The 18,090-nt window shown below is 46.6% G+C and overlaps 1 protein-coding gene across 2 annotated transcripts in view; it reads right to left on the bottom strand.

Moving 5' to 3' along the window:
* GFRA1 (GDNF family receptor alpha 1) overlaps positions 1 to 18,090 on the bottom strand; it is a 602,771-nt gene that overhangs the window by 414,536 nt on the left and 170,145 nt on the right. The gene's annotated exons all lie outside the window — the stretch shown is intronic.

Genomic DNA, 18,090 nt, shown 5'->3' on the forward strand with positions numbered 1-18,090 from the left:
CAGTGGGTGCAATTCGAGACACCTGTTGGAGGTTGGAGTTGAGTTCTACAGAGTGCTGTCTGACTTCCTCAGTACAGGAGGCCAGTACGTGACCCCTCCTAACAGCTTGTGCTGTAGAGTTGGAGCAGACCTTTGGTCAGGTTTTATTGAGACCGTCGCAGGAGTAATAGGGCACACCTCCACTCTCTGGGCAGCCTGGCAGCCACAGGTGAGCAGGTGCTCAGACGCTAAGAATGTTGCATCATAATAGTCTAGAAACAGCAGGCTATGTACACAGGACAGATGTTGTTGGCCATGTCTTCGTTTATACCTCAAATATTGGCCTTGTTGTAGGCTGGATTCAAATGGGAGTGTGGCCAACTTCATGCAACTCCAGATATAAAGCATTGTGTACCTTTTCATTTGTGTGTCATTCTCTCCAAGACATTTGCAGTAAGATCTACAACTGACAAGGTATAACCAGACATCTGGAGCTTTGATTTATATTGCCTTTGCTTCTGCACAGGTGCATTGTGTAATGAATTGGCAAAATGCCACCTAAGGTGGCAGGGCTATCTCTAGTGGGAGAATACATCCTACAGGGCGGCATCGTAGATGTGGGATCACTGTGTCTCCTGTGAGCCTGTGATGGTCTTTTGCAGGCCCTGCATCCACCACCTGGGAGAGTGCCAATGGTCAGACTTGGGCAGCCGTAGACATGTGGGGCGGTGCTGCAAGGCTATATGTGCTAATAGACGCTCCTGCACCTCCCGGCACATTTAGAGCTCCTGCGGAGGCAAGATGCCGGTGCTCCATATCCATTGCATGTGTCAGGAATCAGGAAGCTCTCCCTGGTTCCTGTTTACGTCATGCTTCGGAGCTGAAGAGCCATCGTGACAGTGACCATGTGAATGAGCTAGCAGTATATATGTAGGTTGAGTGCATGTATGAATGAGAGAGTAGTGTGTGTGTGAATGTGATAGGATCTATGTTGTATGGGTGCGTGCAGGAATGATTGTTAGTTTGTGCTGTATGGGTGTGAATGTGAATGAGAGAGAGTGTTTGTTCGTACGTACGGGTGTGTAAGTGTGTGTGTGTGTGTGTGTGTGTGTGTGTGTGTGTGTGTGTGTGTGTGTGTGTGTGTGTGTGTGTGTGTGTGTGTGTGTGTGTGTGTGTGTGTGTGTGTGTGTGTGTGTGTGTGTGTTTTGCCTGGCCGGGGAGCAAGCCTTTAATTGAGGCGGTGGGGGGGCTACATTGATGCAGCATCTGTCAGCATGAACATAGCTTCTTATAGTGGCATACATATTTAATGGCATTATGGACAAAGCCAACATGATTATTGTTCTTGCATATGGGTCACAGGGAACTATGTTGGTGAAGGCAGCATGCAGCATGGACATGTTCTGTGACAGTGGCATGGTATTTTTACAGGAATTATGGACAAGGCCAACATGTTGAAATTTTTTACATCGAAGTTCAGAGGGGTCTACATTGGTGCAGGAAGCATGGACATATGTTCCTACAGTGGGTAGAGGATGTTTTCATGCATTATGGGGAAAGGCAAAATGATTGTTTTGCAGCTAATATGGATATGTTTTATAACTGTCATCACATTTTTACTGGCATTATGGGATCAGCCAACATGTTGTGTGTTCTTACTTGGCCATAATGACCTTTCATTGGTGCAGCCAGTATAGAAATGTTGACTTAAAGTGGCATGGCAGTTGTTACTGGCATTATGGGCAAACCCAACATGATGAGACTGCTTAAATAGAAATATTACTGGCTAATATTGTCGGATACAGAATGTACATGTTTTCTTATTATCGAATTACTGGAATTATGTGCAAAGCAAACAAGAGTGTGTCCTCATGTGGCAATACAGCCAAATATGAGTGGAGCCTTCATGAACATGTATGGGCACAGCCAACACGAACATGAATGTTATACTGGCAAGCTACTTGCATATATTGTGTGCAAAGGGCTCATGAAAATGTACTGGAAATTACTGCCATTTTGGTGCTGGACTATCATTATAGATAGGATCAGACAGATAAGCTCTATTAAATATTTTCATGTTATTCTGCAAAAACGATGGTGAACTATTTGCTACTTTTTGGCTCATTAGTTTTGGTGCATAGGTAGCACCTTAGAGACACTTAGTTTGGCTCATGGGTGTTGCTTTGAAGCTACAAATAATGCTTGGCTCATGTGTGGCATTTTAGTGCCACCTAGCCAAGCACAGGTAAGGGTATAACGTGTGTAGAGTCAGAGATGTCATTTTAGAGGCAGCACAGGGCCTTTGGTTGTTTAATTTTGGCACATAGGTGGCAGTTTAATGGTTACATGTCTTTATACCGAAGTAATTTATAACAAATGCCCATATATCGAAACCTTTGTCTTGAAAACCTTTATAGTGAATGCATTATTTAATGTACTTATTTTGGTTTTGTGGGGGGGTCCCCCAAACCACTGTTTCCCACCACTAAAAACCTGTAATGACCGTTTCCAAATAATACTTAACCCTTTACCCCAACCTAAATACATTAACTATAAAGGTTTTCAATATAAAATATTCGATATATGGGCATTCAATATAAAGGATTCGATATAAACACTGTATACCAAGTTTAATGCCACCATTAGTTTTGAGTCCTAGTTGGTGCTGGTGGTTACGTAGTTTTGGCTCTTAGTTGTTGCTTTGGCACCACTGTTAGCCTTGGCTCACACAAAGCTATTGCGCACAACCATCACTTTTGTCGCTTTAATGCCACACCACCATTATACCAGGCTTAAGAGCGGCTACGTAGTTTTGGCTAATGGTTGGGCTTTAGCAGCACCTACTGAGCCTACATGAAACCCCATTTAATGTTTCTGAGCCGCACCAAAGGAGATCTACCCATTTGCATATCACTGGTCCTAGGATATCTACCCATTTGCATATCCCTGGTCCTAGGAGATCTACCCATTTGCATATCACTGGTCATAGGAGATCTATTCATTTGCATATCACTGGTCATAGGAGATCTATTCATTTGCATATCACATGTCCTAGGAGATCTACCCATTTGCATATCCCTGGTCCTAGGAGATCTACCCATTTGCATATCACTGGTCATAGGAGATCTATTCATTTGCATATCACATGTCCTAGGAGATCTACCCATTTGCATATCCCTGGTCCTAGGAGATCTACCCATTTGCATATCACTGGTCCTAGGAGATCTACCCATTTGCATATCACTGGTCATAGGAGATCTATTCATTTGCATATCACTTGTCCTAGGAGATGTACCCATTTGCATATCACTGGTCATAGGAGATCCATCCATTTGCATATCACTGGTCCTAGGAGATCTATCCATTTGCATATCACTTGTCCTAGGAGATGTATCCATTTGCATATCACTGGTCATAGGAGATCCATCCATTTGCATATCACTGGTCCTAGGAGATCTACTCATTTGCATATCACTGGTCATAGTAGATCTATCCATTTGCATATCACTTGTCCTAGGAGATGTACCCATTTGCATATCACTGGTCCTAGGAGATCTACTCATTTGCATATCACTGGTCATAGTAGATCTATCCATTTGCATATCACTTGTCCTAGGAGATGTACCCATTTGCATATCACTGGTCCTAGGAGATCTACTCATTTGCATATCACTGGTCATAGTAGATCTATCCATTTGCATATCACTTGTCCTAGGAGATGTACCCATTTGCATATCACTGGTCCTAGGAGATCTACTCATTTGCATATCACTGGTCATAGTAGATCTATCCATTTGCATATCACTTGTCCTAGGAGATGTACCCATTTGCATATCACTGGTCATAGGGGATCCATCCATTTGCATATCACTGGTCCTAGGAGATCTACTCATTTGCATATCACTGGTCATAGTAGATCTATCCATTTGCATATCACTTGTCCTAGGAGATGTACCCATTTGCATATCACTGGTCATAGGAGATCCATCCATTTGCATATCACTGGTCCTAGGAGATCTACTCATTTGCATATCACTGGTCATAGTAGATCTATCCATTTGCATATCACTTGTCCTAGGAGATGTACCCATTAGCATATCACTGGTCCTAGGAGATCTACTCATTTGCATATCACTGGTCATAGTAGATCTATCCATTTGCATATCACTTGTCCTAGGAGATGTACCCATTTGCATATCACTGGTCATAGGAGATCCATCCATTTGCATATCACTGGTCCTAGGAGATCTACTCATTTGCATATCACTGGTCATAGTAGATCTATCCATTTGCATATCACTTGTCCTAGGAGATGTACCCATTTGCATATCAATGGTCATAGGAGATCCATCCATTTGCATATCACTGGTCCTAGGAGATCTACTCATTTGCATATCACTGGTCATAGTAGATCTATCCATTTGCATATCACTTGTCCTAGGAGATGTACCCATTTGCATATCACTGGTCCTAGGAGATCTACTCATTTGCATATCACTGGTCATAGGAGATCTATCCATTTGCATATCACTGGTCCTAGGAGATCTAACCATTTGCATATCACTGGTCCTAGGAGATCTACCCATTTGTATATCACTGGTCATAGGAGATCTATCCACTTGAATATCACTGGTTTTAGGAGATCTACCCATTTGCACATCATTGGTCCTAGCCACAAGGACAGTTCAGTGCCACCATTTCAGTAATTTCTGAGCAGGAGTGCTAACAGCATCCCAAGACTTGTGTTTTCGCTTAGTTGACACTCATCAGTGAGGTGTGGCAAGGGTATCTGGATTACCCTGATGGTCCAGGATGCAACACCAAGCGTTTCAACATTGCTCAAAAGTGTGAGAGTCCCAATAGTGAGAAGGAACAAGGCCAAAAAAAGGATGTGTTATGCAATGATGCCCACTAGTGATGGTCTACAAGTGGGACTGCATAGCTTTGGCTCATAGGTGGTGCTTTAGCACCAACATAGGGTTTTGCTTATAGGTTGCGCTTTAGCTAACAGGGTTGCACTGCTCTGGCTCACATGTAGTGCTTTATAGGCACTGTCAGTCTTGGCACCTAAGTGGCACTTTAGAACAAAACAGAGGGAGACCAAAATAATGTTCTAGATTTGCATGCAGGAAGGGAACGGGGAGATGGCTAGAGGCAGCGGGATGCATGAGCGCTGCACTGTCCCTCCCAAGCCCCAAGCCTTTGCTCTTTTGGCAAAGCATGTCATCTCCCTGGCCTCTCTACCTGGAACCAGGATGGAGGGCCTTCTTTAAAACTATTGGCACTGCCAATGCTTGTTTTGTAGCTTTTTCAGTGGGGGAAGGGATATATTATTTTTGCATGGGAGGCGAGAGGGACCAGGATGAGTGAGCAAATTGCTACGGGATCTCACCACTCCCTTGGCAATGTGGTAAATCTACAGAAAACAGCATAAAAACACAATTCTCCGGCTACCGCATGGACAAAAAAGCCTTCCATCGACATAATATCAGAATGCTTCCAAAAAACCCAGTACCGCTTTTTAAGACGTACACTTGGAACCCAGAACATTCGCCCAAATTCAAGCGAAGAGCCTACAGGTGATACACCACTGTGAAGTAAGGAAGGAAAAGCAGAAGGCGCGACTGAAGGTGTTAAATTAAATCACAAGCAAAGCGCAAGGGATCTTAATTTAAAAAAAGACAAGACCGGACGTGATATATTACAAGGCTCTGCGTGAAGGACAAAAAAGTGTATGTGTGAGACAAAAAAGGCGCCTTAATATGTCATATATCATATGTTCCGCCACCACCAAGCATAATGCACCATATAATGCATACACAAATCCCCCTTCAGTGTAATCACAAATAATCGATCCCACGCCGTGCACGGGCGCAGTACCATGCAAGGATAACTCTTTGATCACTTATAACAAATTATGGGCGACATTCACAAAGGTTTCCCAGTAGATGCAGAATTTACGTTACATGCAAGTTACCCTTCGACTTCCGGAAAGTTTGTTTTTAGGTATTTATGAAAATATAAATTTTAATTGGATTTTTATTGCTTATTGCGCAAACCTAGATGAGAGCAGCAGAGCGCTTTACAGCAGAAGGGTGCCAGGCTTGGGCTTGGTATTTTATACAGTACTTGCAATTTATGCATGTTTTAGGTCATTTCAAACATATGCCTGTTTCTGTACATCTATGTTTGCAGAATGTAAACAAAGCATCCGTTGCTAGTTGGCACAGGTAGTATAGCTCAGTGGCAATGCGCTCGTCTTGGAAGCATGATGAACACAAAGCAACATAGGTTTGAATCCTGGGTCTGTGCTTAGAAACCTCTTTGTTATTAAGCTCATTATGAAAAAACAATTATAATTAATTATAATCATTAATAAGGTTAGAACATTTCATCTTTTCTTATGAAATGAACCTATGGTTCAATAAATCATACCACCTGCTACACATATCCTATAGAAATACTCCCTTTTACACTAGTTATTCATCATCCATTAGGGTGTAAGCGCAGAGCATGGCAAACTGTGATGAGTGAGTTCAAACCTACAAATGATAACTTTTTGGTTGTTAAATGATGATTGCAGTGTTTCTCTCTACTCTCTCCCTAAAATCCAGAGGAGCGCCCCCAGATCGCACATTTATACGAAATTGTGGGACGTGCATGACCATTGTGCGTGCATTACACATCCATATTTTAAATTTACAATAGTGAATTCCTCAATTTATTATCCTTTGTGAGACACATGTAATTTGCATAACTCATGACTAGATGTTTTTTACTTTGACTCCCATGATCCTTCACCATTGACTACGCTGGCCTGGGCTGATGGGAGTTGTTGTCCGTCTGAATTGGGCAGGTATACAGCCTTTATAACGAAAATCTTATATAGAATGAATATATAACGAAAATGATATAACAAAAAACATAATGAAAATGTATGTGGGGTGGTGCAAAGGGTTAAACCTTGTGGTGAAACATTTGGGGTGGCGTTTTAGGGGTGAGAAAAGGGGTGGGGAAAAAAGAAAAAATGTGTTATGTTTTGTCGTTATATAATTTTCGTTATGTGTGCATTCGCTATAATATCATTTGTTATAAAAACATGTAACCAATTGGGCCCTATATATCCTGATAGTCTTCCTCCCTACCATTCCTTGTCGCCCCACTGATAAACTGCCATCATTTCCATAGGAAAGCATTGAGGTGCTGGCAGTGAAGTGGTTACTTCTGTATAAGTGAATACAGGTGTGCAGGCTCTTGTTGCCAGTAGACTCTTGTGGGTTTTCATGCACAGTGCTGCTAGGAATGTTCCAATATATCACACATTTCAAAACCTTCTATTCTAATTTGACAGTGATCACTTTGTTGCCTAAGGAAAGTCTGATAAATGAAAACGGGCAAGTAAGTTGTCATTCAGGGGCATATCTGATGCTAAAGAAAAACCCTAATTTTAAAAAATGCCGAAATCTGTTTGTTAAGGACCGGAAATCTTGGCTCAAGAACAAACGGGTGATCGAATAGGTTTTTGCGCATTCCCAATTTCCCTTTCCCCAAAGCTCATGAACCAGCTGGTAATCCGGGGGTACAGGCGACTCCCTTCTCATGATATAATATGATATGATATGGCATTTATAACGCGCCTATACACAAGTGTTTCAAGGCGCGACGAGGCAAGGGGGGAAACAAAGGGACGACAGACAACGATCCTACTAGGCCAGGTATCATTCAGATCACGCAAGTGCATGGGGGGAGGGAAAAGTTTGAGGGGGAAAGGAGAGGGGAAAGTGCAGTACAAGGGGTAGTAGAATAAATAAGATAATAAAACAGCCATATGGTGGCAAGTGCAAGGTAAGTGCAGACATAAGTGCTGGTAGGGGGACTGTAGGGAGACAGAAACAGTCCCTTGGTGCAGGGTTTCCAGGTAAGGCAGTGCAGGTGTGCAACTGGCAGTGCCTGCGCACGAATCAGACAGGGTGGGCAGGTGGTTTTGAACAGTGCAGATTTAGCCAGGAATTCAGCAGGGGAGAGAGGGAGAGAAGGCGGAAGTGAAGAGGAAGGTTTTGAGGTGCTTACGGAACCGGAGATGGTTCTCCTCAAGTTTCAGGGAGACAGGAAGGCTGTTCCAGAGGGAGGCCCCTGCAATGGAGAGAGATCTGCCACCAACTCGTTGCTTAGAGAAGTGACTGACACTGAGGGAGTTGGAGGCACATGAGCGAAGAGCTCGAGAAGTAAGATATTTGGGAAGACAGAGTTGAAGGTAATTCAGCCCCAGTAGGCCTTGTGGACAATGCACAGGGTTTTGAACTTAATCCTTGCAGACACTGGGAGCCAGTGCAGTGATTTCAGTCCTGGAGAGATACGATCCCTGGGTTTGATGCCAAGGACAAGTCTTGCAGTCCTGTTCTGGATAAGTTGCAAAGGGAGGAGAGTAGAGGTAGGCAGATTTAGATAGAGGCTGTTAGAATAGTCCAGCCTAGAGAGAACCAGGGCTCTGGAGATGGTGAGCTTCTGGGGGAAGGAGAGGAAAGGAAGAATACCTCATAGGAGGTGCAGCTGGTAGGGTGACTTCTTAGAGACGTCGGAGATGTGAGGAGAGAAGGATAGTGTGGAGTCGAAGATAACCCCAAGATTATTAGCCTTGCAGGTGGGAGTAGGAAGTGGGCCAAGAGAGGCTGGCCAGAGGGCTGCAGAGAAGGAGGGAGTGGGTGTGCCGATGAGTAGGATCTCAATCTTACTGGCATTAAGGCAGAGGTCATTGGCGGCACACCACTCCTGGATGGCAGACAGACAGTCAGAGATGAGGGAAGGGGAGGAGGAGGCCGAGGGTAGCCTGAAAATGAGCTGTGTGTCATCCGCATAGCACTGAAAGTTGGGGCAGAGAGTGGCAATGCAGTGGGCAAGGAGTGCCAGGTACTGGTTGAACAGCCAGGGGGAGAGGTTAGATCCCTGGGGGACACCACAGGTAGAGAAAAAGATATTGGAGAGGAAGGACCCAAGTTGGACCTGGGAGGGTCGGTCAGAGAGGAAAGAAGTCAGCCATGCCAGAGCCTGACCGGTGATACCCAGGTTATCACGGAGACGGTTGAGCAGGATGGCGTGGTTGACAGTCTCAAAGGCAGAGGAGAGATCAAGCAAGATGAGGACGCAAGGGGTATTGGAGTCAAGGTTGGAGAGCAGGTCTTCACGAATGTTTCCGTTTCCATGCTTCTGGCAGCTCTGAAGCCAGACTGATGGTCGTGAAGACAACCAACAGATTCAGTGAGAAGATTTAGCAGGGAGATGGCCAGTTTCTCCAGGAGCTTGCCCAGGAAGGGAGTGATGGAGATTGGGTGATAGTTCGCCGGGCAGGAGGTGTCAGCAGAGGGTTTCTTAAGGAGAGGGTGCACAAGCGAGTGCTTCAGGGGGGGAAGGGAAGACTCCAGTGGCGAAGGAGTGATTGCAAAAATCAGCCAAAGCAGGAGCCAAGGAGTCGATGTAGTCCTTCATCGTTTTGGAGGAACAGGGGTGAACGTGTTTCGATGAGGCTTTCATAGATCGGACTTGTCTATAAACCTCGTCTGCAGAGAAAAGGGGAAAGACAGAGAAGGAGGGTGGGGGGTGGCTGAAGAAGGGCCAGAGGATGAGCAAGGAGTAGAGGGAGGGAGGCGATAGGAGGAGAGTGAGGACAGGATGTCCTGAGTTTTAGAAATGAAGTGAGAGACCAGAGCCGTGCAGAGGGCCTGGGAAGGGACAGGAAAGGTAGAGACTGCAGCAGGATTGGCCAGTTCCTTCCAGATTTTAAAGAGTTCAGCCGGGTTGTTTGATGCCGCAGAGAGGCGGGCTTGGATATGACCTCTCTTCTTGGTGAGGACGGAGAACCGGTGTTGCCTTTGCAGCAGGCGGCAGGCCAGTTTGTCAGAGGATGAGCAGGAAGCACGCCATTTCCTCTTGACCACCCTACACTTGCGTTTTAGGGAGACAGGGTCTGAGTCATACCAGGAGTTACACTTGGCTTTGGGCTTCAGGCGGATTCTCATGACAAGGGCAAGGATATCAAGAGTATCAGATAAAGAAGAGTGGAGCGTGGAGAGGGCTGTGGCCGGGTGAGAGTCAGCCAAAGGAGTAGGGGTGGGTGAGAAGTTGGCGGCGAAAACCTCAACTGACACGCGCTTAATGGGCTGGATGACCGAGAAGGTGGGTGGCAGTGATGAGGGTGGCTTTGCCTGCGGGGTGGGGAGGGTGAGGTGGGAGGATAGAAGAAAGTGATCACTCCAGGAGAGAGGAGTGGAGAGAGGGACAGAGAGGGGAAGGTCTGAAGAGATCAGAACGAGAGTGTGCCCTGCAGAGTGGGTCGGGCCAGAAGGGAGAATGGTGAGTGAGAGAGAGTCGCAGAGGTCGCGAAAGAGTCCAGAGGGGGGACAGGAGGCATCCAGGTGGATGTTGAAGTCTCCAAGAAGGAGGAGTTGACTAGTCGAAGCCAGGAGATAGGAGGAGAGATCCACCCATTCACAGAGGAATGAAGACATCTGACCAGATGGCCGATAGATAGTAGCCACGGTAAGGGAATAGCTAGGGGAGAGGGAGAGCCTGCAGATGAGGCATTCAAAAGAAGAGTAGGTCTGCGTTAGAGTGACAGAGGCAGGAATCCATCCAGGGAATATAAGGGCTACACCCCCACTAGAACGGTTGGGCCTGGGCGCGGAGAGGATCTTGTAGCCGTCCGGTAGGTGCGTGTCAACACTGGTGACAGAGCTGTCAGTGAACCAAGTCTCAGTGAGACCAAGGACATCAAGGTCAAATTCTTCCAGAAGGCGGCAGATATCAGAGGAATGTTTGACAGCAGAGCGAGAGTTAAGAGTGGCAATGTGGAGAAGGTTGCCCTCCTTGAAGGACTTCCGGGGAGGGGTACAGATCAGAGGTGTGCCATGCAGAGGTGTAGAAGGTGCCCGAGAGGGGGCAGTGAGAGGGGGGAGGGCAAGGTAGACAAGGAAAGGGGAGGGGGGACAGCAGGAGAGAAAAGGAAGTTGATAAGGCATGGGAAGCGTCTATCAAAGAGGTGAAGGTTGGCCTGAGGACCTTGGACCAAGACAGTCCCATTTGAGTAAACATTAATGATGACCTTAGAGGAATGGAAGGATGCCAGGAGGGCGTCCCAACGGGTGCCACCATTAATGGGAGTAGAAGGGAAAGGAGAGAGCACAGAGACCATATGAAGGGTCTATAGGTCTGATGAGGGAATGACAAAGAGAATGTTGGTGAGGGTTTGCCTGGAGGAAGTACTGGTGTAGGTGTCAGTGATAGGGAGGCCTGGATTTGAGACCAGGATGTCCTTTTTAAACCTCTTCCAACCAGATTTAGTGAGGAGAGCAGGATAGTCAATAGCGAAGCAGTTAGAGAAGATAGGAGAGACAGAGAGCACCATAGAGTAGGTGTGAAAGGAGGGGGTGAGGAAGGAGAGGGGGAGGAACTGTCAAGAAGTAAGCAGACAAGAAGTGAGTGGCAGGCAAGTTGCCCAAAGGGACAGGGGTTAAGAGCTCACAACTGCTCAGCTCTCGAACCAGTGGGAGGCCACCTAAGTTTGAGTTCCTGCAGGGGAGAAAAGGCCAAATATTCACAGTGCAAGATTTGGAGTACTGATACAGTGCGTAATGCAACAACATGATCGAGGGGCTGTGGTGGTAGATCAAAGAGGGCTCAGCCAACGCAGCTGCACAAACAGGTTGCAGGCTCTTGTACTGCTCCAGCCACAAACACTTACCTTGTCGTGCATGCCTGTTGTGCATTTCTGTGTATTTTCCCTGGCGCAGAAATATGTTATGCACATGTGCAGCAAAGCGAGCATTTTGTGGTAGATGCAGAGTCGCTCATCATTCTTTTCCTTACGTTTACAGCAAACACACGTCCAGAGTATGCACTGTATATGTGTTGCACCGAAAGCAACATTTTATGGAATGCTGGCGCTGGAGAACCTTATGTGAGTTTCTGGAGGTGGAACAGGCTTGTGGTTGCCTGCTTTGTCTAGGATAGGGATTTGCTCCCTTCAGCTCTAAGAATATGTTGGAGTGCGGCACCAATGATCCATCAACATTGACTTTGCTGGATTGGGCTGATGGTAATTGTAGTCCAAAATGTCTTGAGAGCCAAAATGTGCCAAATCCTGATCTAGGAATATGACAAAAACATATTTGGGCGATAGATTTCATGCTGACAGTTGAGTTTTAAGAGAGCTGGATCACAGCTGTTGGAGAGAGAGCACGCACAGCTGGAGGAAAGTAGAGAGGATTGAAGCCCACTGTTCCATGCAGGATGGTGGCATGGGATCTTAATGGATGCATGGGTTCTCAATGAATGCATGCGTCCTGAATGGATGCATGGGATCTCAATGGATGCATGGGTTCTCAATGGATGCATGCGTCCTGAATGGATGCATGGGATCTCAATGGATGCATGGGTTCTCAATGGATGCATGGGTTCTCAATGGATGCATGGGATCTCAGTGGATGCATGGGATCTCAATGAATGCATGCGTCCTGAATGGATGCATGGGATCTCAATGGATGCATGGGTTCTCAATGGATGCATGGGATCTCAGTGGATGCATGGGATCTCAATGAATGCATGCGTCCTGAATGGATGCATGGGATCTCAATGGATGCATGGGTTCTCGCTTCGCAGGCGAGTTGTTGCTGACCTTGTAATGGGTGGATCCACACTTGCATCGTGAAACGCATGAGAAGTTAGAGAGAAGGCAGAGCGGGGCCTGCGGAATCCCGTTGCCCTGTGTTCGGAGGACACATTGCCTGCATAATTCAGAAAGTCAGATTCAATTGTGCGAATGCTTTCCATGCTCGGTGCACCAAGCTGCCCGCAAGGGGGGCCGGGGTGGTCTGAAGAACAACTTGATGGCTAATGCTTGATCCGCAAAGGCATCTGTGTCTAGGTTTCCTCAAAGCTTCTCTAGAGTGGGGTACATTTCTCAAGAGTGGGGTACATTTCTCTAGAGTGGGGTACATTTGCTCTTGTGTGTTGCGAGATCAAAAACACATTTTCACATTGTCACACAATCCCCACAAAATGCAGATGGAAACGTTTTGTGAACATCCTGAAAGAACTTCTGGGATTGTTAAACAACGTAAACCAGGACCATACTCAAATAAGTTCAAGCAGTTTAAAATGCGTTTGAGTAGACTGATGACAAATTCAGTATTTTCATGACATTGAAAGTCGCTGGAGGAGTTCTTTGAAAGTTCAACAGTGTATACACCTGCTAAGATGAAATTGACATTGATAATAATAACTTATTGAAAAGTCTGAAAAAGTACTTTGTAACAAACTTCCCAGTTTGTTTAAACCCTGAAATATATGTTTAGTCAATGAATACAGTTCTTAAAAATAAACAGAACAGCGCTTTCTTTTTAGAATCCCCAAAGGACTCCAATCAAAACAAGCGTAGAACTTGGCAACGTTCTCGTGACTCGTTGTTTGAACATAAAGTCCTCCAATGGCCTTCACGGGTCTGCTTGGACTACAACTCCCATGAACCCTCAGCATTGGCTATGCTGACTAGGATATAAAAGTTTAGTATGTGCCATTGCAGCCTGTACCTGGCCTTCAAATGTCTTTGTGGTTCAGACCCAGTCCATTGATATAAATCCTTTATACCCTTAGCCCCCACACAAGCTTGCATTTAGTTGCCGTTCTTTAGAAATCCTTTTTTTCCAGACTCCTGGATAGAAGACATTAGTTATTCGCTCCCAGGCTTTTGAACAGTCGTACCTTGTGCATTCAAGGCTTCCATACTCAAGGTCCCACCTCCCTTTTGGCTTGTTTTTTTCAGATATATTCTTCAAATGTAATTCTTTCAAACTTTCATTTTAAAATTCTACTAGAAGCAGTCCACCTGACAGTGAGCAAGACTTTTTTCCGATTTAAATACCAAAGTGAAGTCGAATGGGTGCAATTTTGATCAAATTCGGCTTCACGGGAGAAGCAGATCACATCCCGTTTTCACCGCTTTTGAGCAACATTATTTTTGATGCATTCTTGGCTTCCGGTGGATGAATATGTCAGCCAATTAAGGGGGTCTTAATGTTTCAGAGATCCTTAATTTCTCAAAATATTTGTGTGACCAAAGCAAAACTACCGATTTACAAAATTTCAGGTGGCAAAATTGTACAAATGCGTAATCGCGCTTCACAGGCGAAATGGCAAAGTGGGCATATTTTGCCCCGAATTCACCATTTTTTCCATGGAGCGAAATTCAACCATTTCAACCAACCGTAGTGAGGGCTGGAGGTATGGGGTGCCAATGAAAGGGTTGCATGGATTGGTGAGTGCGATTCACAAACCACCCCTGACTGTCCTGCGACTGACTTTACCGCAAACCTACCAACCTATCAGAAGCGGTCAGGTTTCCGTGGAACTCCATGAATCCACACGCACTATTGCCACTCCTGCCTGCTTCCCCACCTCTCTGCCAACCCTCTGATAATTTCCACCTGTCCTTGCTGCTCCTCTCCTGTCCCTCTCTTCTTTGTTTCTAGTGCCCCTGCTTCGCGGGACACGCAGTGGCCACAGGGGGAGCCCCTTCAAAAAGGAAACCCCTGCGACAACCGTTGCTTCTTCCTATATGAGGGATGGGGTGCCCTTTCACAGGCCGAATATACCTGTTACCCAAGGCTATCCTTTTTAGTTTGGGCTATTAGGTAGCACTTAGCAGCACCTATAGGCCAAAACTATTCCATTAGAATACAAATAGGAAGACATGGCATGTGAGTAAAGACACAAAGCTTGTCGATGGTGTTTGGTTATTTACCCAGCTATTGACTGCCAATGGCCATGCTAATCCCTATGGCCATTCTCACCCGTTTCCTGCCCCTCCCCGCCCAAAACACCTCCTCATGGGAACTCTTTGAGTTTGCTTTAATCAAGCCGACCATCAAACTTTGCACTCAACGTGCTTGCCAATGTTTTTTCAAAGCAGTCTTCTGAAAGTTAATGACTTGGGTCCAGATTCACAGAAGAGTTTTGTAGTGGCGCAGTCCCATAGGAAAAAGCTCTGTGAATCAGACCCTTAGAGATGTAAACGCGGTACTGATGTAAAAAAACAAATCTTATCAATGTCTGCCTTCAGCTACTCAATTCATAAGCACTATGCGTGTCATTTGCAGACGTCCTGTTAAAAACAAGCAATGACAAAGCCAACAGGTTTGGCTAGTGTATTAGGCATTTGTCAGACACTGCTAATAGAGGCCAGGTGGGGGGATAGCTCAGGGGCAATGCGCACGTCTTGGAATCAAGGTGACATGGAGCAACACTGGTTCGATCCCCGGGTCTGCGCTTAGAAACCTCTGGGTATTAAGTGCATTACAAATAACCAATTACAAGTTTGCACCCGGCCAGCTAATACCAATGAGGGAGTGCCTGGCAAGTGCCTCGACATGCCTACACAAAAGGCAAACTGTTGGCATTGCCAATGCTTGTTTTTCTGTGGAAACATGGCCATGCAATGGCGTCCACGAAGATATTGACCCGCTCCCGTCAGCAACACCAGCAGGTGGGGAAATCGCCTGATTTCCCTGGGGGTCCTTCACTACTAGGCCTTCCTGCGCATAGGTTTGAGGCTGGCCCAGTGCCTAGTAACTTTTGGAGCCCTTCCAGCAGCACAGAGCTACGTCACCGCAAACTGCTCTTCCGCTGTGTTCCTCATCAGCGCGCACAGGTGCTGGCGATAAAAGTGAGGCTCCCTGCTAATGCCTCATTAGGGTATTTGCGAGTACGGAGTTCTTAAAATGTCTCCGTTCCTTTCTGTCCCTGTCTCTACCCATGAAGTGACAGAAACACTTTGCTCACCATTAATTAGGGCGATGATGCAGAGGGACTAAAAATGTCCATGAACGGCGTATCTTTCCCCACTCAAGCCCTGAATATGCACGGGGGATAATGAGATGAGAAACCTCATGGCATTTGCAGATGCCGTGTCACATACTCGCTGCCATTTTAAACTCTGCGGCAAGTGCGTGATGATGTGGCAAACTTGGCAGGCGAGGGAAGCAGACTGATCCGTCCCGCTGTCTGTCCTGACGCTGGCTCAGACGATTCTGCGTTCATCCAAGAGAGGGGGGATCTTTCCATGGCAGCAGGGGTGTTGCTAGGTCTGGAAAAGACCTGGGGGTACGCTAATGTCGGAACTGTCAGGACTGGGGGCTAGCTATAGCCTTTTGGTTGGAGCTCCTGAGATTCTATCCCGGGCTACAACCAAAAGACCTGGGGCTATAGCCCCCTCAGCCCCCCCCCCTAGCAACGCCTCTGCATGGCAGGCCCTCAGCCCCGGCTTCCTTGGACATCGCCCCCCGTCTTCCTGTCGGGGTCACAATACGTCACTCTTAAGGACAAGGATGGTGATTCGAAACTATTACGGCGGTGATTTGGCACAGTACAAAAGTGTAGAACTAGTTTCACCTCAAGATAAACAGAGTCCTTTGATAGACCTTACTCGGTAGAGCCCACCTCTGATCAAATGTTCATGGTTCTGTCATCCTTACTTTGAACCAACGACACATTGGAGCGCATTTTTGGATTATAATTCGGCAGTGTGGACTGTGAGGGTAAAGAGAGATAGAGATCAAGGGCCCGGTTCATGGGATGTTTTGCACTGGTGCAAAGTCACTTTGCACTGCCAACAAACACTCGGATTCACAGAGCTGTGCAAAGTGTATTTTTGCAGTGTGAATCAGGGTGGGAATCAGGGTGTTCCAGCCAACTGGTTACACATACCTAAGGTGACCAGATATTTTAAAAAATGGGACAGGCCATTGACATGGATGTAGGACTCAAGTAAACAAATAAAACGACAGTCCTACTTCTATGTCGCTGGTCTGTTGCAGGGGGTAGAGGGGATGCTCACAGGCACACTCCTCTCATTGGAGGAGAGCGGCCAGGGAGGGGAAGGGAGAGGAAATGGGGGGGTGAAAAGCATTCACGCCCTCATTCACGCGCAGTAAGAGTCACGCCGGGCTTGATTTCGGGATTTCAAAATCGGGTCCCTGCAAAAACTGGAACCATAGCCTCCCACCCTTCCAATCCCGGGACGTGTGGTCACCCTATACATACCAAACCCTAAAACAAGGCCAACTCCTCTCACTTAAAGAGATCTCACCTCATACCAGCGGCAGACGGCGCGCACCTTGTCGCATTCAACCGCCCACTTATGCCAAGATCGCAGAAGGGCCGTGGGTTGACAGGTTTCAACTAAAATGCATATTTAATTGCCTTGCCAACCGCTCTGCCCCCAGCCCGTGGTAAACAAACTTTGCGAAGCCATTAAGCGCCAACGTAGCGCTGTGTCTTTGTTCCCTCTCTATGGCCATGGATATGAAAGCTAGCTATTAGGGGGGAAGGCAGCACTCTCTGGCACTGGGGAGGAGTTTCCCTGGGTACATAATGCGTTTTATCGCTGTCGAGAGCGGCTACGGCCTGGCGTTTAGCGAGCAGAGCCGTGCAGCGGCCAATTACCGGCCTTCTGTGGCACCGAAGGGTGTTCCCAAAAGTCACCAAAGCCACCGCTTCCGTGTACCTTATTATTAAACCGTTAACGACTTCCATTCAAAAGCGAGGAGATCCGCGTAAGAGCACTTACACCTTCCGCCGTGCCTGTACTGCATCAGCGCCCCACGTGCTCCCGGGGAGGGCGGCGCAGGGCTGAGGGCAGAAGTCGCGCGCAGCCAGTGCAGAATGGCGCTCTTCTCTGTGGACAGCCAGCCGAGAGTTCACTTTGTGGTGCTGGAGTTCCTCGGCGCGGGTTTTCAGTAACAAGAAAACGGCTAAATGCAGGCTCTGGACAATTAGCAGCTTAAGCTGTTCTTTTCGGCCGTCAATGCGATCTGGTAAAATAATGTGTATGTTATATAGCGCTTTAATGTAAAGCGCTTTACATAGAACATATTTGCATACATTACTATTATTAACCAATTTAAACTGGTACTCGTTTATCGACCTCGGAAGGATGAAAGGCGGAGTTGGTCTTGCCGGATTCAACCCTGCGACCTGCAAATAAAACACAGACCACAGCAACATGTGTAGCCCGTTGAGCTACCTCACAGGTGGTATTTTGAAATAACACCCTTTTCTGCACAT

This window comes from Ambystoma mexicanum, chromosome 8 (assembly GCF_040938575.1).
Source record: "Ambystoma mexicanum isolate Mex_15411 chromosome 8, UKY_AmexF1_1, whole genome shotgun sequence".
Classification (NCBI taxonomy): Eukaryota; Metazoa; Chordata; class Amphibia; order Caudata; family Ambystomatidae; genus Ambystoma; species Ambystoma mexicanum.